Source organism: Pleurodeles waltl, chromosome 4_2 (assembly GCF_031143425.1).
Source record: "Pleurodeles waltl isolate 20211129_DDA chromosome 4_2, aPleWal1.hap1.20221129, whole genome shotgun sequence".
NCBI classification, from domain to species: domain Eukaryota; kingdom Metazoa; phylum Chordata; class Amphibia; order Caudata; family Salamandridae; genus Pleurodeles; species Pleurodeles waltl.
Window position 1 is genome coordinate 858893854 of NC_090443.1, and position 18854 is coordinate 858912707.

The following is an 18854-nucleotide window of genomic DNA, read 5'->3' on the forward strand; positions in this document are numbered from 1 at the left end:
CTTTCAACACTGGGGTGCTCATTCTGAGTCTGGCAGTCTTGAGACCATGAGACTCGGGATGGCCATCAATCTGCCACATTCCGACCGCAGCCGAAATGCCACAGTAATACCGGAGACGGCCTCCAGTCTGGCGGTCCCGGCGTTGTAATCCGCCACTGGATTATGAGTTCCTTTTCGCCAGCCTTTTCATGGTGGTTCACACTGCCGTGGAAAAGCTGGTGGAAATGGGGGTGCCTTGGCATGGGCAGAGCAGGGGCCCCCATGCCCAGCCCCGTCACGCATTTCACTGCCTGAATTACAGCCAGTGAAATGCGTGACGGGTGCTGCTGCACCTGCTGCACTGCCACATTGGTGCCGGCTCGATTCCGAGCCAGAGTCAATGTTAAGGCCCTCTTCACCGAAGGGCCGTCAGGTGGCAGGTTGAGTTTGGCAGGCAGCCTCTGCCGCCTGCCAAACTCAGAATGAGCACCTGGATCTTGTCGCAATATTTCCCACCAGTTTCTCAAAATTTGCTTTAACCTTCTTGTTTGGCAATTGAATCGAGTGATAAATCTTATCGGTCCCCCAGTTCCTGGTCATTTCCGGAACTTGTTAGTTTAAAAAGGGCTTCATCCCTACTCCCTGAATCCACCCTAGCACTTGCAAGTTCCAAAGCTTTCCTGGGATAATTCCTAGCTCTATGTCTCTCAGTCATTTCCCTTTTTGTCTTCCGATAAGCGGTTCAGAGCTTCAATATCTCTTAGCTCGCAAAAACTCACTCTAGGGAATGCTCCCCCTAAAACTGCGTGGATGGCAACTATCATTAGAGCCTAAGGTGGCGGTATGCCTTTTCTTTTATAATGACTATAGGTGAAAGCCACTCTGTGGCCTCTACTTTTTTTAATATACTTTCTCAAGTCTCCTAATGTTTGCTCACTTCTTACCTAACAACCACAAGAATCCTTCTCATTGCATGTCTTTCTTACCTTCGACTATCAATTTGAAGAACCATGGAAGTCAGATAAGAAAAGGAATCCATTATTTTAATTTGGGCAAACTCATCCTTCAGTCAATCAATCAATCACGATTTATAAAGCGTGGCTAATCACCCAATAGAGTATCCAGGCACTTGCAGGTCTCAAAGGCTTATATGAACCGCCAGGTCCTGAGGGCCATTGGGAAATCTGGAAGTGAGATGATGGTCCGGAGGTGCGTGGGGAGGCTATTCCAGGTTTTTGCTGCGATGTAAGAGAAGGAGCGTCCTCCACTTCTGCTTCGGTAGATGTGGGGAGTATGGGCAAGCGGAAGGGAGGCACAGCGTAATCTTCTCGATGGTTGGTGGAAGTTCAGGTGGTGGTTAATGTTCAGCAGCTTGAATTGCCATCTCTTCTGTATGGGGAGCCAGTGGAGTTGCCCGAGGTAGGGTGTAATTTGGGTACATCGGGGAAGGCCGAGGCTGAGTCTGCCTGTGTCGTTCTGTATGGTCTGAAGTCTCTGTAGGAGGCATGTAGCAATTCCTACATAGAGGGCGTTGCTGTAGTCCAGTTGGCTGGTGATGAGGGCCTGTGTAACGGTGCGTTTTGAGTGTAGGGTAGCCACTTGAAGATCTTCCGTAGCATGTGGAAAGTGAGGAAGCATGTGAAGAGGATGGAGTTGATTTGATGTGGTCCTGGAGGTGAAAAAGGGGTCCAGCATGTGTACTGCGGTGTGTAGGGTCGTGGATTATCTGGGTCAATCTGAGGCTGCTCATACTGTCCAGGATGTGTGCACTGTTGTTGTTGGGGTCGTCGATGTGGAAATTCAGGTCACCGAGGAAGATGTAGTCCTTGGACTCTAAGGCTAGGGGTGACAAGGAAGTCTGTGATATGTTGCAGAAGCTGGAGCCCGTGAGCCTGGGGCTTGGTGTGCAAGGATGCCTCTGAAGGTTGTTTGGTCATCTGTGTGGATCTTGAAGTTGAGATGTTCTATGGGGGTGCACTGTATATTCTCTTTGTGTCTTGTTGGTGTGGTCCTAGCGAGTGATTTTATATCAATTGGGGATCGTTGTGGCAATGGCTGGGGCAGATGTAGGGATCAACCAGGTCTCTGTGGGGAAGATGATGTCGGGTGCAAGGGTGACAATGAAGTCCTATAATTCTGTGGAATTCTTGCTTAGTGAGAGTGTGTTGTGAAGGGCGCATGCGAGTTGGTATTTGTGTTCAGGTGGTGTCTGTGGTGTGTTTGAGGTGGGGCGAGTGTGTGGGCAGGTGTGTGTGTTGTGGCAGATAAAGTGGAAGTGGGTGCAGGTGAAAGGTCCTAATGTGGAGCATGAGTTGGCGCAGTGGCAGTGTTTGTTGCAGCATCCGGGGTGGAGGGTGTAGAGCTCAGTGATGTAGTATCTTCAGGGGTGGGAGGGGCAGGGGTTGTGGTGCTGGGCACAGCCCAGGCTCAGACGGGGACAGATGGGCTTGCCTGTGATGCGCTTTCAGCATGTCAGAGGCGCGCATGCTGCACACGTCCACTGTGTGGTCACACTGTGGCCTGAATTAAGTAGCTCCTGGGGTGGGTGGGTCTTCGTTTGGCAGGAAGAATGGTGAGTGGGAAAACCTGGTCGGGAAAATGCTGGCGGGAAAACTCGATGTGTCACTCGATCAGTCTGGAACAAGCAGGCGCTGTACGCCACAAGCTAGTCATCCTTGATACTATTTCTAAAAATGATGAACCAGGTATTTTCAGGTCAATTTGACTTCCTGCCGTAATTTTAAACTTAAATTTCTAATATAGAATAATAAGTCATGACTGTTTTGTGGGAAGTCCAGAAATTCTTCTTGGCTGAAACATTTGATCATCATAGTCAAACATCTGCTTCACTGCATTTGAAATGGTGATATAGTCATCCAGTTAGGGATTAGTCTGAACAACCAAAGAAGTTGGTGCAAAAATTAAGAAAGCCTTTAGCTCAGACTCTGAATTGGTTGGTGTGTTCTGATTTGCAAGTCTAATGTGTGGGGTATTTACCACACACAGTAATTTTGGGGTGTATTAAATATCTCACCCTTCATTAAATTTCAACAGCTCAATCGTGCCCGAATTTACCTGGGACAAGCACTAATTTATTTAATGTGGCAAGTTGATGTTGGTACTTTCAGCATCAGAATTTGAGTCTACTTGTCTTTAAAGTGAGGATAAAGATACATGTTTCCACAACTCCTTTTCAACATGCTGAGACTTCTTTTATTCTCCTACCTAACTTGCTACATTTAAATGATGAAATAAATTAGGTTATTCCTCTGATTGATTCAGGAGTAAAATTTGTTTATTTGGGTGAACTTTGGGGAATTCTTATCAAACAGTTGGGACACCCCTATAAAACTGAGACTGCTGATGGTTCTCCTTTATCATACTGTCCAGTTAATACAGACTGACAAGAGTCATATCCAGATGGTCTACCATCATGAACTCTTGAGATTTGATCTTATAGCTACTCCAAAGTATCCTAAGCTTCTGGATAGGGCTTGGTTGGCTCTCCAGAATCCATATATAAATTGGTCATCAAAGAATATGGTAGTTGGATCTAAGTATTATGTACATCATGTTTCCAATTCAACCTTCCAGAATTTTCTTCTAACCATATTAACTGTAATCAATCAGACTACCATTTTTCTATGAACAAGACTCAATCAAAATATCATTACATTGAGTACGTTGACCTCTTTTCTGAAGAAAGAGATTTACTGCCTGACTGGTAATATGATTGCCAAATCCTTGAAATAGCATAGAAGAATCTATTCTTTGGCCTTGCTTGAAAATAAATCCTTACATGAAAACCTGCAAATCAAACTACAGAATGCTTGCTCATCTCTACAAAATCTCCAACTCAGGTTATTTGTTTCTAAAAAGATTCTTTGGCATTAAAACCTGTATAGAATATGGAGGATTATATTAAAGTTACTATATATGACAGATATCCATTTCCACTAATGGCGGATATATTTTTTTTAAAGGTAAATCATCTTTATTAAAATCAAAATACATATGGGTTATATACTAACAATACAAGATATCTATCATAATGATAATGATATAATTGTAAAACGAGTTGTAAAAGCTGTTTAACATTTTAAAGTATAAAAAAGGGGAGGAAACAAGGAAAACGGGACAAGACCATTTACAATGCGAAAAATGCATAGGAACTTCAACAGTTAAGTATAAGAAAGTAATATTCAAAAAAGAATAAATGTAAGCTAAGTTAAAATTCACTCAAGAACAGAGAAAATAAAGAATTCATGGTGGCTTAAAATTCTCAGATAATGTACAATTAGTAGAATTACAAGCAACAGCATTACGATAATTAGTCAAAGGTAACTAGTACAAATCTCTATTTATGGAGGGGGAGCATAAAGAGGTAAAAGCAATATCTAATCTATGGTAGTGACAAACATTATTCCACCAAGCTTTATAGGAAATATTGGATGATTTTTTCCAATTGAGAGTAACTTGTTGAAAGGCCAAAGCTAACATGAGATCCAACAATTTTAAATTATCATCATCTGAAGCAATGTCAGCAGAGAGACTACCTAAAAAAAGCACCAGCGGAGATAATTGGGATTGCAAATGAAAAATGCAGGTAAGCTGACACCAAACTTTTCTCCAAAAAGAGACAGTAGGAGGACATTCAAAAAGGATATGCATAAGATCTCCCTTTGGGCTATTGCAGGACCAGCAACTTGGAGTGGAGGTTACAGGAAATGTTGCTATAGTAGAAGGGGTAAAATAAAGTCTGTGATAAAGAAAGAAAAGTGATTGTGTGGTAGAAGCTGATCTGGATATTTTATAAGATCGATGCCACACCTTATTCCAAAAGGAAACAGTCCAGGTACATCCCAAATCCAATTCCCATTGAGATTCAATTTTAGATTTAGGATGCGTCAAAACAGGAGACTGAAAAAGTTAAAGATATTTGATGCCTTAGGATATGAGATAAGAAAGGAGGACAAAGAAAGGGTAATTCCGAAGAAGAAGATGAAGTGGAAGGCAAGGAAAAAAGTACATCAAGAATAATATTAATAAGAAGAAGATATTTAGGCATAAATGAATTGGGACAATGAAATAGAAGTTGGAATTGTGAAAAAGAAAGTGGAGTATTATTGGAGAATAAATCCTTGACCCAAATTATATTTCTCTGTCGCCAGGATTTCCAAAATAAGGGTTTTTTATTAATAGTGATAAGACAATTATGCCAAATAGGAGAATTCAGAAAACAGGAATGAGAAACCTAAGGAGGTAAATAGTGAGAACGGAGGAGAGAGCAAGTATGTTTAAGAAGCAGAGAGGAGATAAGTGAAATATTATAGGAAAAGGATACCACCCCACTAGGGGAAAAAGGTGAAAGAAAAGAACACTAAATATCCAACTATAATGGAGTAAACCTAGAGTCTAACAGGGAGACCCACCTAGAAGCTTGGCGCAGACAAAAGGATTTGTGATACAATCTAAAATCAGGAAAATTGACTCCTCCCTCCTGTTTAGAATGGCAAAGATGACTAAGAGAAAATCTAGATTTCTTATTGTTCCAGAGGAATTTAGACAATTTGGAGTCCAATTGTGTAAAAAAGATACCAGGTAAAGGAAGCGGAATCATGGATAGGATATATAATATGTTAGGAGAAATCATCATTTTAATGGAATCAAGACGGCCCACCAAGATAAAAATAAGGGATTCCAAGCCAGAATCGATCTATCAACTTTCTCTAAAGCCTCTGAAATATTTACTTCAATGGACTTTTTAATGGATGAAGTGAACCAAATACCTAAATATTTAATCTTGGAAGAATTCCAGTGAAAACCAGTGATATCAAACAGTACTTTAAAACAAAATTTTGTTAAAGGGAGGATTTCAGTTTTATCCAAATTTATCTTATAACCTGAAATCAAGGAAAAACACTCAATTTCCCAAAGTAGAGACGGAATCGAGAGCTCAGGGTTTGAGATATATAAAAGTATATCATCTGCATATGCCGTTAATTTTAAATGTTTCTCGCCATACTGGAAACCTTCAATTTTAATGTTATTTCTAATACTGGATAGAAAGGGCTCGAGAGCTAAAATAAATAGGAGTGGAGAGAGTGGACACCCTTGACGTACACCTCGGCGTAATACAAAATATCTAGACAATTTCCCCTTTACCGATATCGATGCCATTGGAGATTGATAAAGCAAAGAGATAAATGAAATGAAATGAGACCCTAAACCATGCCAGGCTAAAGCTTTTGATAGAAAAGACCAATCTAACCGGTTGAATGCTTTCTCAGCATCATTGGAAATTGCCGCTAGAGAATACGACAGAGCGGGAGCCTTGCTGAGTACATTAAAGAATGTTCTAGAACTGTCAGAAGCAAGTCTACCTTTGACAAAACCCGTTTGTTCCTTACTTATCATCGCAGGTAAAAGTGTATCAAGACGTAGGGCTGATAATTTAGCAAAGATTTTATAATCTGTATTAAGAAGAGAGATTGGTCTAAAATGTTTACAAAAAGTATGATCCTTACCGTCCTTTGGAATTAGGCAAATCGAAGCTTCCTGAAATGTGCCCCCTGTAAAACCAGAATCTATGAAGAATTGGAAAAGTTGAAAAAGTTTAGGAAGTAACAGGTCAGAAAAATGTTTAAAAAATTCCACTGTAAATCCATCCGGACCAGGGGTTTTCCCTTTTTTTAGAGATTGAAGGGCTTTAAAAAAGTCTAACAAAGTACTATCTACTTCAAGTGAAGTAGCATCAATCAGTGTCTTATTAGGGTTTGGAATATTCTTTAAATAATCATCAATCTGTAAGGGGGTCGGGACTGAATTAGGAGTATAAAGTGTCTGGTAATAATTAATAAATTCAGCTAAAATATCTTCATCCTTAAAAAGGGACTCAACAGTATCTGAAACCATAGACTTCACATTATGGCGTTGCTTTCGAACTTTTAAATAATTAGCCAGAAGCTTCCCCGCTCTATTCCGACCTCCATAATAACAAGCACTACTACGTAGAAGAAAAGAGGAAGCATTATCCGTTGAGATTTTGTTAAATTGGAGTTTTGCCTGAATAAGTTCTTGTATATTAAAATTGGAGGAGGAAGAATAATACTGATGTCCTAAGCGTTTAATTTTGAGAATTAGTGCTTGATGCTGGGCATTGAAAGATTTTTTTTTATTAGGGACAAAATTTATTATATGACCACGAGCCGCAGCCTTAAACGAATCCCATAACAATTGCGGAGAAACGTGAGAATCTTCATTAAATCTAAAAACTTCATCCGCAAAGGCAACAAAAGAAGTGGAAAATTTAGAGTCAAGTAATAAAGAATTATTAAATCGCCACCTATTGGACCTGGGATGCACCGGGAGCAAGTCAAAATCTGTAATGACTGGGGCATGATCAGATATTACCATAGGTTCAATGGAGGAGTTAATAAGATTTTTGGATAATGATTTAGAAACAAAAATATGGTCAAGTCTAGATAAGGAGCCTTGTGGTGGAGAATAAAAAGAAAAATCCCTATTATCAGGTTTGAAAGTTCTCCATGAGTCAATTAAATTACATTGTGAGAAAAATGCCTTAAATTGTTTATGCATTTTATGGGGAGAAATATTAATTACAGATTGCCTATCTATAAAGGGATCAAGAATTTGATTGCAATCCCCTCCAATAAGAAGAAAATCATCATTATAATGCAAACATTGTTTAGTGATAGTGGGCCAGAAAAGATAATCTGAATTATTTGGACCATAAAGATTACCAATAGTCATTGTAATCCCATTAATACTAAGCCTCACAAAGAGCCACCTACCATCAGAATCCGAGTCTTGTGAAATAACATTAACTGATAATTTTTTATGACAAAGCACAATTACACCATTTTTCTTTGTAGACGAAGGTGAAGTAAAAACATTGCCCACCCAGCCTTTTTTAAGTTTCATAGCTTCAGAGTCCGTCAAATGGGTCTCCTGTAGAAGAACCAAGTCTGGATTATATTTAGATAAGTGGGATAAAATTCTCTGCCTTTTGATTGGATTAATAAAACCTTTAACATTCCAAGAAACAACCCTGAATTTATGTCACATAACCATATATGTACACGAAAAGCCTTGTACCATAAATAACTGAAAATACATATAAGGGAAAAGAAAACAGAAAAAACAAAAGGAGAGAAGAGTAAAGGGAAAACAGCAGGAAAAGGGATGGAAAGTAGTCAAGAAAAAAAGAAGAGACAGTACATGTCAAATAAAGAGGACTGCAAAAACATACCTGAGATGAATGAACAATATGGAAGGGGTGGTGACAGCACAGACTGAAGACTGCACAGCAAGGGAACGGAACGCATCAACGGACAAAGGTTACAAGCAAAAATAATGATTATAGAACGCCAGGAATCTGTGAAAAGAAAACAATACATTAACAAAAAAGGGTCTGTAGTCACGTCAATATAGTATACTGTATGAACTGCATATAAAGGACCATCAATTCTATCGCAATAATAGTGAAAGGGCATAATAAATTAAGAAACGTATATAGTCAACATGTAGAAGGACCAGCTGTTTCCACAGAATTTGTAGAGTGCATTCGTAGAAAATCACGAAGAACTGCAGGAGAGGTAAATGAAGTGGTCTTGTTTTGAAATGTCACTTTGAACAAACATGGATGGAATAATGCAAAACGAGCTCCCAAGTCACGAAGCTGTGGACGAAGATCCAAAAACTCTTTCTTCCTGTCTGCTGTAGCTTTGGACACATCCTGTGAAATGAAGATTTTACTTCCCTGCCAAGAAATTTGTTTTTTGGTTTTCGCTGCGTTAAGAATTCTCAATAAGTCAGTAAATTCAAGAAAGAAAATAATCACGCCTCTTGGTTTAGATGTGGAGGAATGCGGAGAACGATGACCAATGCGGTGCGCTCTTTGGATGTTTAATACTGTAGAAGATGGTAGATCCACCAACTGTGGAACGAATGAGGTGAAAAATTAAATTGGGTCACTCCCTTCAAGACCCTCCAGTAACCCATAAAGGTGAAGATTATTGCGCCTATTTCTGTTTTCCAAATCCTCCGTAAAAGTCTTCAAGGTTGCCGCTTCCTTCTCCAAACTAATAATTTTGTGTGTTTCATCCTGCACGTCGCTGACTCTTTGTTCCAAAGCAGAGACTCTCACTTCCATTTGAGACCAATTAGAATCAAGATTTTGTATCCGAGAATTAGTTTCTTCAATAAAAGGACGCAATGCACGTATTTCGTCAAGCACAAGTTCAAGAGAGATCGGCGAGGGAGATTTTACTGGTGAGGGTGGGTCCTGTTTGACCCTCTTATGAGTGGATGCAGAAATATGCTGAGGAATTTTAGGCGAAGAAGAAGATGAGGAAGACATCTTTGAGATGGAAGAAGAAGACGCTGCAGCAGAAGTGTCCAATTGAAAAAAGTGCGAAAGTTTATCAGCTGAGGAGGACTGATGCGACAGAGGTTTTATTTTCTTTAGTTTGCCCATATAAAAATAAAAAACCTTCAATAAGGAAGCAAGTAACACAGGAACTCCAAACATATGTTAGCGAAACAGCAAAAAAAAAAAAAAAAAACAGGCTTGCGCAAAAAAGAAAGTCAAATATTCAAAAAAAGTATAATGTAATAGTGAGCAAAGCTAGTCAAAATGGCCGCATTCATGAGGAGAAATAAGAAAACATAATTAAAGAGTCAGGAAATATGCTAGGCAGCCCACAAAATGGTGAAAATGCTCATCAAAACATCCCATGGTTGTTTTCAGAGGAACAACATTAAAAAGAAGAAAAAAAACAGCTCCGGCGGTAACGATTTGTCCGATGAGGAGCGGAGTTCCGTTATCAGGAGGCCATCTTGGTCGTCGGCTCGCGGGCAGATCTGGCGGATATTTTTAAAACCTTACAAAGAGCCAAGCTCTTCTCTAAATTAGATCTCAGAATTGCTTGAAAGTTGTTGGGAACTAAGACAGGTGATGAGTGGAGAACAGCTTTGAGGTCACCATTTGGACAGTTTGAGTTCTGTGTAATGGCTTTTGGTTTGAGTAGTGCACCTTTTAAAATTTCATGAATTCTGGTTTCTCTGACCTGTTAGATCAGTGTGTAATAGTCTTTCTTGACAACAACCTAATATTTTCTAAGAGCTTACAGGATCAGGAAGTATAAAGAAAATCTTGTTGAGACTGAGAAGTAATGGTTTAAGGGCCAACAGGAAAAATGAAAATTTGACCCACAAACAATATCATACTTAGGGTTTGTTGTATCTGCTAATGGCATCAGTATGGATCAGAGAAAGAAGCAGGCAATTTCTTATGGACAGGGGCCTTTGAACAGGATTTGGTGATGTGGAGAAGAATGTAGTGGGAGCTACAACAAGGTCAGGCTGACCAGCGAGGCACCTCGGAGGAATCAGTGAGCAGGTAGATCCCGATCTCCTTTCAGTTCTCAGAGCACTTTTTGGCAGACAATGTTCCCAACCTTTAGATTTAAGCTATCTGGGCAGCTTTAGTACCACTTCTAAGGGCCCAGTACTGGAGGGACCCCAGCCAGGGTTCACTAAGGCTAGTTCCAGGTGTGAGATCAAGATGGTGGAAGCCTTTTCTGTCCCTGAGGTGCTGATCAGGAGACCAGACAACTAGCCCTTGGAGTCACTCTGAAAGTCTTAGGTTCGAGCAAGAAAAGCAGGTCTCAGTCAGCAGGGCAATCCTCTGAGGGCAGAAGGCAGGCTTCAAGCCATAAATCAGTCCTCTTGGTGCAGCAGGGCAGTCCTCTGAAGTACGAAGCAGGCCACAAGCAGCAGGGCAGTCCTTTGAGAGTCCTCCGCAGGTCCAGAAGTGAACTGAGGAGTGGGTCTGAAGGCCCCCTTTTTATACTTGGTGCCAGCTCTGAAGTGGAAGAAATGTCAAAAGTATCTTCTTCCTGAAGTATTTGGAATTTCATTCCTCCCTGCCCTAGCCTCAGGATGTGTGGGGGCACAAATGTCTAGTGTGAAGTTTTTTGTGTATCAGCTGAGGCAAGGTCCTTGAAGTGCAAGTGAGACTGTGCACCACTCTGCCCCCTTCATCCTGCCACAATCACCCAAACTGCCAACACCAAGTCCCTCAATTATGCGGTTTTCTGAGAGGAATACACAAAGGCCAACTCCCAACTACACCTGGTCAAGTGTCCAAGGGCACAAGCTGCAGGCAACCAATTGTTAGGACAAGAAAATGCCGACTTTCTGAAACTGGTATTTTCAGAATTGTGACTGAAAATCTCACTTTACCATTCAAGAGGATTTAAAGTTACAATTTCTACCTGGTCCCAAATAAAATGAAACACTTATTAAATGTAATAAATGAATCCAATGTTATCCTATGGGACAGTTAGACCTCACAGGTGGGAAAATTAATTTGTGAATTGTTCACTACCGGGACATGTACAACTTAAAAGTACATGTCTTACATTTTAAGTACATTGCACCCTGTCCTATGGGCTGTTTAGGGCCTACTTAGGGGTGACCTACATGTAATAGAAATGATGTTTTAGGCTTGGTAAGGGGTGTACTTTGCCAAGTTGAGTTGGCAGTTTAAAACTGCATACGGGCTGCAATGGCAGGCCTTGGACATGATTTAAGTGGAAACTTAAGAGGGTGGCACAGTAAGAGGTGCAGGCCCACTAGTAGAATTTTATTTTTTGGCCATGAGTATATGGGATACTACTTTACAAAGAACTTGCAAGTAAATTAAATATACCAACCAGGTGTAAGCCAATTTTAGAGAGTGATCACAAGCACTTTAGAACTGGTCAGCAGTGGTAAAGTGCACAGAGCCTTAAGGTCAACAAAAACGATTTCAGCAAAATAGAAGGCGAGAAGACAAAATGTTTGGGGGAATGCCATGCTATGGCTGAAGGGTTAAACACAATGCTTCACTTCTGCTACCCAAAGTAATTGGGAGAGTCCTACTACCAGCAGGAAAATTCACATATAATAATTCTATCCACACATCCACCCAGTATTCTCCATTTTTTGCTTCTTATGGTTATCACCCTCATGTATATCCTAACTGCAGTCCTATAGACAAGGTGCCCCAGTTGTCCAAGAAGTCCAAACAACAATTTTAGGACCAAACATTAGTCAATACTCAATATGAAAAAGACTCTAGAAAGACAACCCAAACGAGTGAACAACAAGAGATGTCCTGCACCAAACTACTAAGCAGGAGGCAAAGGGCCTCATTAAGACCCTGGCGGTCTTCGGACTGCCCCCAATGTGGCAGTCCACCTGCCACATTACGACTGTGGAGGTAGCACCATGGTTGGACCGCCAGTTTTCCTCCATAGGAGCGGCTGGTTGAGCTGGCAGTCCTAATCCACCAGGGGGGCGCTGCTTGGATTACAACCCCCTTCTCCGCCAATGGGTATATGACGGTAGTACTGCCATGTTACTGCTGGTAAAGACTGGGTGCAGGGGGGCGCAGGGAGTCCCTTCGCACTGTTTACTGTCTGCTTTGCTGCATACCAGTTTTCTGAGGAGATTGATCTTTGTTACGTGTTGTGGGTGCTTCCTATTGTATTTCTTTAGTCCTGATGATGACCTGCTGGCAATTAATTTACCCTGAGGGTTGAAACTTCAACAATATTTTACTGTGGACTGTATTTTTTAAAAGTTGTCAATTTAAGACATGCAAATAATGGATGTTGTATTATTGTGAATACTGAATGAGTTATCAGCACAGTTCTATATGTATATATTTGTAAATATTCACGGATGCACTTTTTCACCTATTCACTTTTTCACCGCTCCATCACTATGTAGGAGCACCTGAGTTTAGGATTGTTGCATTTATCTTGGACAATTTCAGTGAAATCTGTTCTTGAGCCCAAACCGCCCCTGAAAACGAAGCACTACGTGTGGCATGGGAAACAGACACTGGCGGTTCGATTGCGATACCGCGATGGAAGGCTGCTCTCACGAGTCACCTCAATGTACCCCGCAACACTAGATTTCACCTAATTCAATACTATATAGTACACAGAGCCTATCTCACCCCAGCCCGCGTGAACAGATACTTTGCCCGTGAAGACGCGCCCTGTCCTCGATGCCACGAAATCGGAGCAGACCTGTTGCATATGATGTGGTCCTGTCCTAGCTTGGGCCCCTATTGGAGGGTAGTGATTGACAAATTATCTGAATGCATAACACAATGAATACCTTACACATGGGAGGCATGTATCCTGGAACTATTCCCCAGAAACAAGCAACGCAGAGCAGAGGCACGGTTTACAGACCTAGGGCTCATAGTGGCGAAGCGATTAGTGACCCGCAGATGGAAATCTCCAGACCCCCCACCGATACAGGGCTGGAGGCGCTCACTTGAGGTATGGGCGGGAGCAGAGAGCACAGCACTAAGACAAGAGGAGATCCTGGGGTTGCGACAGTTTCCGATTGCCACCTGCTGCGAAGGGCTGTTGCTACAGCTGCGTAATATGGGAGTACACTCAACAGAGGTGGAATCAGGCTAATGCGAGAGAGTACCGATAAGTGGAATAGCATGCTGTATAAGAGAACCGAAGATGGAAATTAGCAAGACACACCATAACACCGAGAGGTAGGAAAACTTCACACACTAGATTTGACAACTGATCCAGCCCCTCCACATGCAAATTGATCCTATGTAACATGACCCGCACCCCGACTTAGAAACAGATACGGGAGAAATAATCACACAAGTACCTGACACCGGCAAACGTTACAGTTGTTTTTCTCTTTTCTTTTTCTTTTACTTTTTCCTCTATATATTCAAATGTTAATCTATATAACTTTCATAACATCTGACCCCCCAATAACAAGCCATATGCCTACTCTGAAAAAATGAAAAGGGAACTTCATTTTTTTTGTAATGAATGCTGTTTTCCTTTAAGGAAAACGGGCTCCATTTAAAAAACAAAAACTGCTTTATTTAAAAAGCAGATGCAGACATGGTTTTCTTCTGACCCCAGCAGGCCACCATCCCTGTGAGAGCTGGTCATTCCCAAATGGGTCGCAAATTGTGACCTGCCTCATTAATATTAATGAGGCAGGTCCCTTGTCTACCCATTTGCAAATCACAAACAGTGTATGAGACACTGTTGTACATTAGCTTTTGTGACTAAACATCACAATCTGATAGTTTCAAGAGCTGACTGTCCTACATCTGCCCCTAAATCTTTAAACGAAAGTCCTTCCTTTTTGGTACAGTCAAAATTCTCAAAATAGTCTATCCTGTGTCTGTTTAGTGTCACGTATTACAACCCAAAAATTGACCAGTTTTACACACTACTCTTTTCGAACATTGTAACCCTGAACACCAACATAGCACCAACGTTTCTCCTCCAGTGACAGTAAATAATCAGTTTGAATTTGAAGTTCCAAACATTTGTGATTCTTTGATTCATGGAGCTAACATGCAGTATCTATTTCATTGGAAGAAAAACAATCCCTGTGATAAATATTGGAAAAAGATTGTACTGTTCATTCTCCTTTACACAATGTCATCGTTTAAATCCCAGAAACCCTGGATCCCGTGGTCCCACTGCCTGATCCTTAAAAACGTTTTTGCCAAATTCACAAAGGTGTAGGGGCCCCTAAGCGGCACCTGTTTTGAGGTGGTAAAATATTAGTTTTTGCACTCTAATTTATGTTATACTTAATCTAGCATTTTTAACGCGTCAAATACTATGTGACGTTCCAAACATCAAAAACATAATAAGTATTCATTTTGGAGCATGTTCGTATTGTATGTGGAATATCTACCAAAGATAACTACAGAATGTTTGCGAAATTGATCACGACATGAGAACTAGGTATGCCAAGCAAGTAATTTCATAAAATACGTAGTGTTTGTTCACATTCCTGCGATTACTCAGTTTTAGTAATAACGCTGAATGATGCTTTTTCCCCAATGTATACAGATAAAGCACTCCAGTGATGCTTCAGTATTCGCGGAATGTAGTGATTCAGTCCATGAAGCGTGCTTTTGGCAACACGTTCTCTACAGTCATCTGGAAAAGGAAAAGTGAATGTTTTACTTGCCTGGTCATGATGTGATATGAAAAAAATCTGAAGATATCTTATTACCTCTAGATGAATCATCGTTATTCCAATCTGGTACTGCTCTGTGTTTCTTTCCATTGTTTGAAACCTGAATTGTAGAGACAGGACAAAATAAATTAAGTGCCAACAAAATCACCAGCTGATTGCACAATAGAACACGTGTGAAAGATAATGTCCATCTAGGGTATAATTCCAAAGGGAAAAGAAACTTCAGTTTGGAGAAACTGGACTCATATTGTTAAGTAGGGCACATTGGTGACATTTTTTACCACAGAATTGTGTACAATGAAATGGGCTTCAGTTGCACTCGTTCTTTTTTTGATGTGGTAGTACCACCCATGAGCAGTACCATACGGTGTGATAATTATTGGATAGTACCACACATGTTCCCTCATTTTGAATTGTAAAACGGGAAATAGTGTACTGTTAACTTGAAAAAAGTCTGCTAGGTATTACCTAGTGAAATTCAATTTGGGTGAAAGTGTGGTATTTTCGCACTAGTTTTAATCCCAATTCTGGTGCACACTTCTTTTTGTAGCTGAGTCGAAATCATGGGCTTGATGTTTAAAGGCTTTTCATAGTTGCAAGTGGTCCAATTTGCAAAATCGGATCTTTTGTGACCACAAAATGCCTTTTTGGTATGCACCAAATGCAATTTACAATTCATTAACACAAGACTGAATTGTAATTTGGGTTTGCCCATACATACCGAACCACTAATTGGAAGGGGCTTGTTTAGGGCGTCCCTTCCAAATAATGATTTAGATTTGGATGAAGTAATGCTTTGCAACTGGATATTTGATGAACCACACAAAGGTATTGCTACCCCATTTGCAAATGGGAAGCAGTCCACAAGTGACCCCTATACCTTTCTGAATGTTGCCAAAACCAATGGCTGTTAATCTTTTTCTCTTTTTCCACACAAGAAAAGCAGCCTGAATTTTTTTTTTTATACAAATAACGATTGCTTTATCTAAAATCAATCACAAACATGGGTCTCTGCTGTCCCCATGATGCCGCCATCACTTAAATGGCAGGAAATCGTAGTGGGTCATAATTTGAAACCTACGTGATTGATATTCATAAAAATAAGTTCACGTAAATAACAAAATCAAATAATTGTTAATATATAAACTCAGCTGCTGAGGAGAATGTGTAAGCAAGCATTTTTTGTTGGGTTCTTGAAAGAAAACTCTCACTTAAATGGACAAAAAGTAAGTATTACAGCTCTCACTTAGACCATCAGAGACATGGTATAGCAGTGACGCACATCAGCAGGTTGCCTCAGTACTTACCTATACTTACAGAGTTATGAGGTTATGTTAACTGACTTGTGTAATATGCCCTATCACCATCATTCTCCATGTCAGAACTGGTGAATCACAAGCAAGCTCTGTGTATTCAATACATATATATGAAAGAAGCGTGGTGAGACAGCCAGGTTTTCGTTTGGAAGCAAAACACTTAAATGAAGAACTTGAAACAGAGCTGTACATGGAGAGAATTCCAAAGTCTCGCTGCTGAGACCCTTACTGATTGTCAACCGGCTCTTTGTTAATTCATATTTCGTATTGATAACAGATTCTGAAAAGATCTCAGTAGCAGCATTCGTTTTTGAGAGTGGATTACTGAGTACTGATGAGTTTAAGGGAATTGTTATGCAAAGCCTTATGAACAGTAAAGATTTTAAATTGTACCCTCTGCAGGATTGGACGCTGTTGCAAATTTTGGAGTAAGAGGCTATCAGGGTCACTCAGAAGGAGCCAACAAATGATCTTTGGAAGAAAAATGTGGGCCAATGCGGACCCCTAACTAAATCCTACTTGCACGCATTCATACATAAGGAAATATGTTTTCATACGTAATATGACCTAAGCAGATGCATACATTTTTTAGGACATCACACTAACACACTAGCATATGCACTATTTGTGACCAAGATAAAAACAGAGAAGTGATGTTTATAGCAAGGAAATATTCTGAACAGTGGAATGCAACACAGCACACATGGGTGGGGTGAGTAAACACGCACTCATACTTCCTATGTACATCAGCTAAGGAATATCAAGTCGCCAAAGTCGTAACAGGTGAGACACCTTCTGTAGTCATACAGTTATATGGGACATTAAATGTATATAATTGATCCATTCTGCATCAAATAGTTTAAACACGACTTCAGAATTCTGCTGTTGTTGCATTACCCTTCATACTCTTCCGGATTCATTCAAACTTTGGTGGCAGTGTGATGGGTATGGTTTCCATAATTTCGGTCCCACAGGGTATTGTCATTAACCCTTGAAGTAAATGTGCACACAAAAGTGGTTGTTATCCATGTGTCCTGGAGAGATACACACATTTCATTCTAGGAAGCACATGGGGGAGATCATACTTCTTGAGCTGCACGGTATCCTCATTCAGATTCTGTACACATCACTTATTTTAAAAAAAGAACACCATTTCCCAATACAGAGTTGGCTTTATGCTGGTCCAAACCTTATATTTATATTCAATTACTCTTGATCTCCCTTAAGTTGTGTTGAACCAATATCAGGCACAGTAGTTTTTTTTTAATGCAACCTCAACACTCACACTACTTACTTTGTCAAGAGGTTGTGTCCATGTTAGGAACCAATTAGACCACTGTCAGCCATAAACCAGGTCTCTAGGTGGAAATACCAAGCGTTTAATTAGTGTATGCATTATGCTTTACGCTGGGATGCAAGGCCGGACTGGCTGTACTGGGCATCTGGCTTTTCCCCAGGAGGCTGGCGGGGTGGGTTGGTCGGTTTTGTTACTGGATACTGGTTTCGTCACCCGGGGCCAGTTTTGCAGCAGTGCTGAAATATCAGTCCCAGTACCACAACCAGCAGGCCAGCAAAATCCACTCCGGCTTAAGGGTGATGTAAAAGGTGCCACCTCACCGCACCATGAGCTGATATGTGGGGGCTGGGACTGGTGGCACTGTATTTGGAATTTTGTGGCAAGTTTAAAAACAACTGCAAAGTTCACTGTGGTGATTAATCTTCCTGCTGGAGTAGCATTGTAGTTTTGTCTAATGGCAGTTTTGACAGAGTAGCTCAGAGGGTTAATCTGACCGCTGCAATGAATATTTACCATGCGGATAACGGAACTGCATTTTATGTGCATAGCTCAGTGGATTATTGCTTTTGTTACAGAGTTCCTTTAGTTACTTGCAGTTCAGGATTTACAATTTTAATATACTACAGTGAGCTAATAACTGCCATCACATAGCAGCACAGAGACTGCATGTTGCAAGAAATAAAGTTATGTTTTTCCAAGCCTTTCATTATCCTAATGTTGCTAAGAAGTGTTTGTTTGGGTAGAAATAAATTTGTATAAGTTGGGTAATTACGTTGTTCAATGCGGCTCTGGTTTCAGGGGGACCCATGGCACTGGTCCTCTTAGATGCTATAAAAGCATTTGATTGGGTAGCCTGTAACTGCTTATGGGCACTAATGAAATAGGTTGGAATTGGAGTAGGGTTTATTACTGCAATTCATTCTGTCTATCAGAATCCTACAGCTCTCCTTCAAATAATGGGTGGTGAATCTCATCTTATTAAGGCTGCCTGTGCTCCCCTCTACTGTTTGCCCTCCATATTGACCGCTGGATAGGCAATTGGTGTGTAGTCCTGTGGTTAGTACCATGCTGTTTTCTGGCATAAGAACAAAAGTGTTGGCATGTGCTGATTATCGGGCAACAGTTTCAACTGATCCAACCTCAGCCATACAGAGATTGTAAATGAAGCAGCCAATTTCGGCAAGATCTCTGGTTAT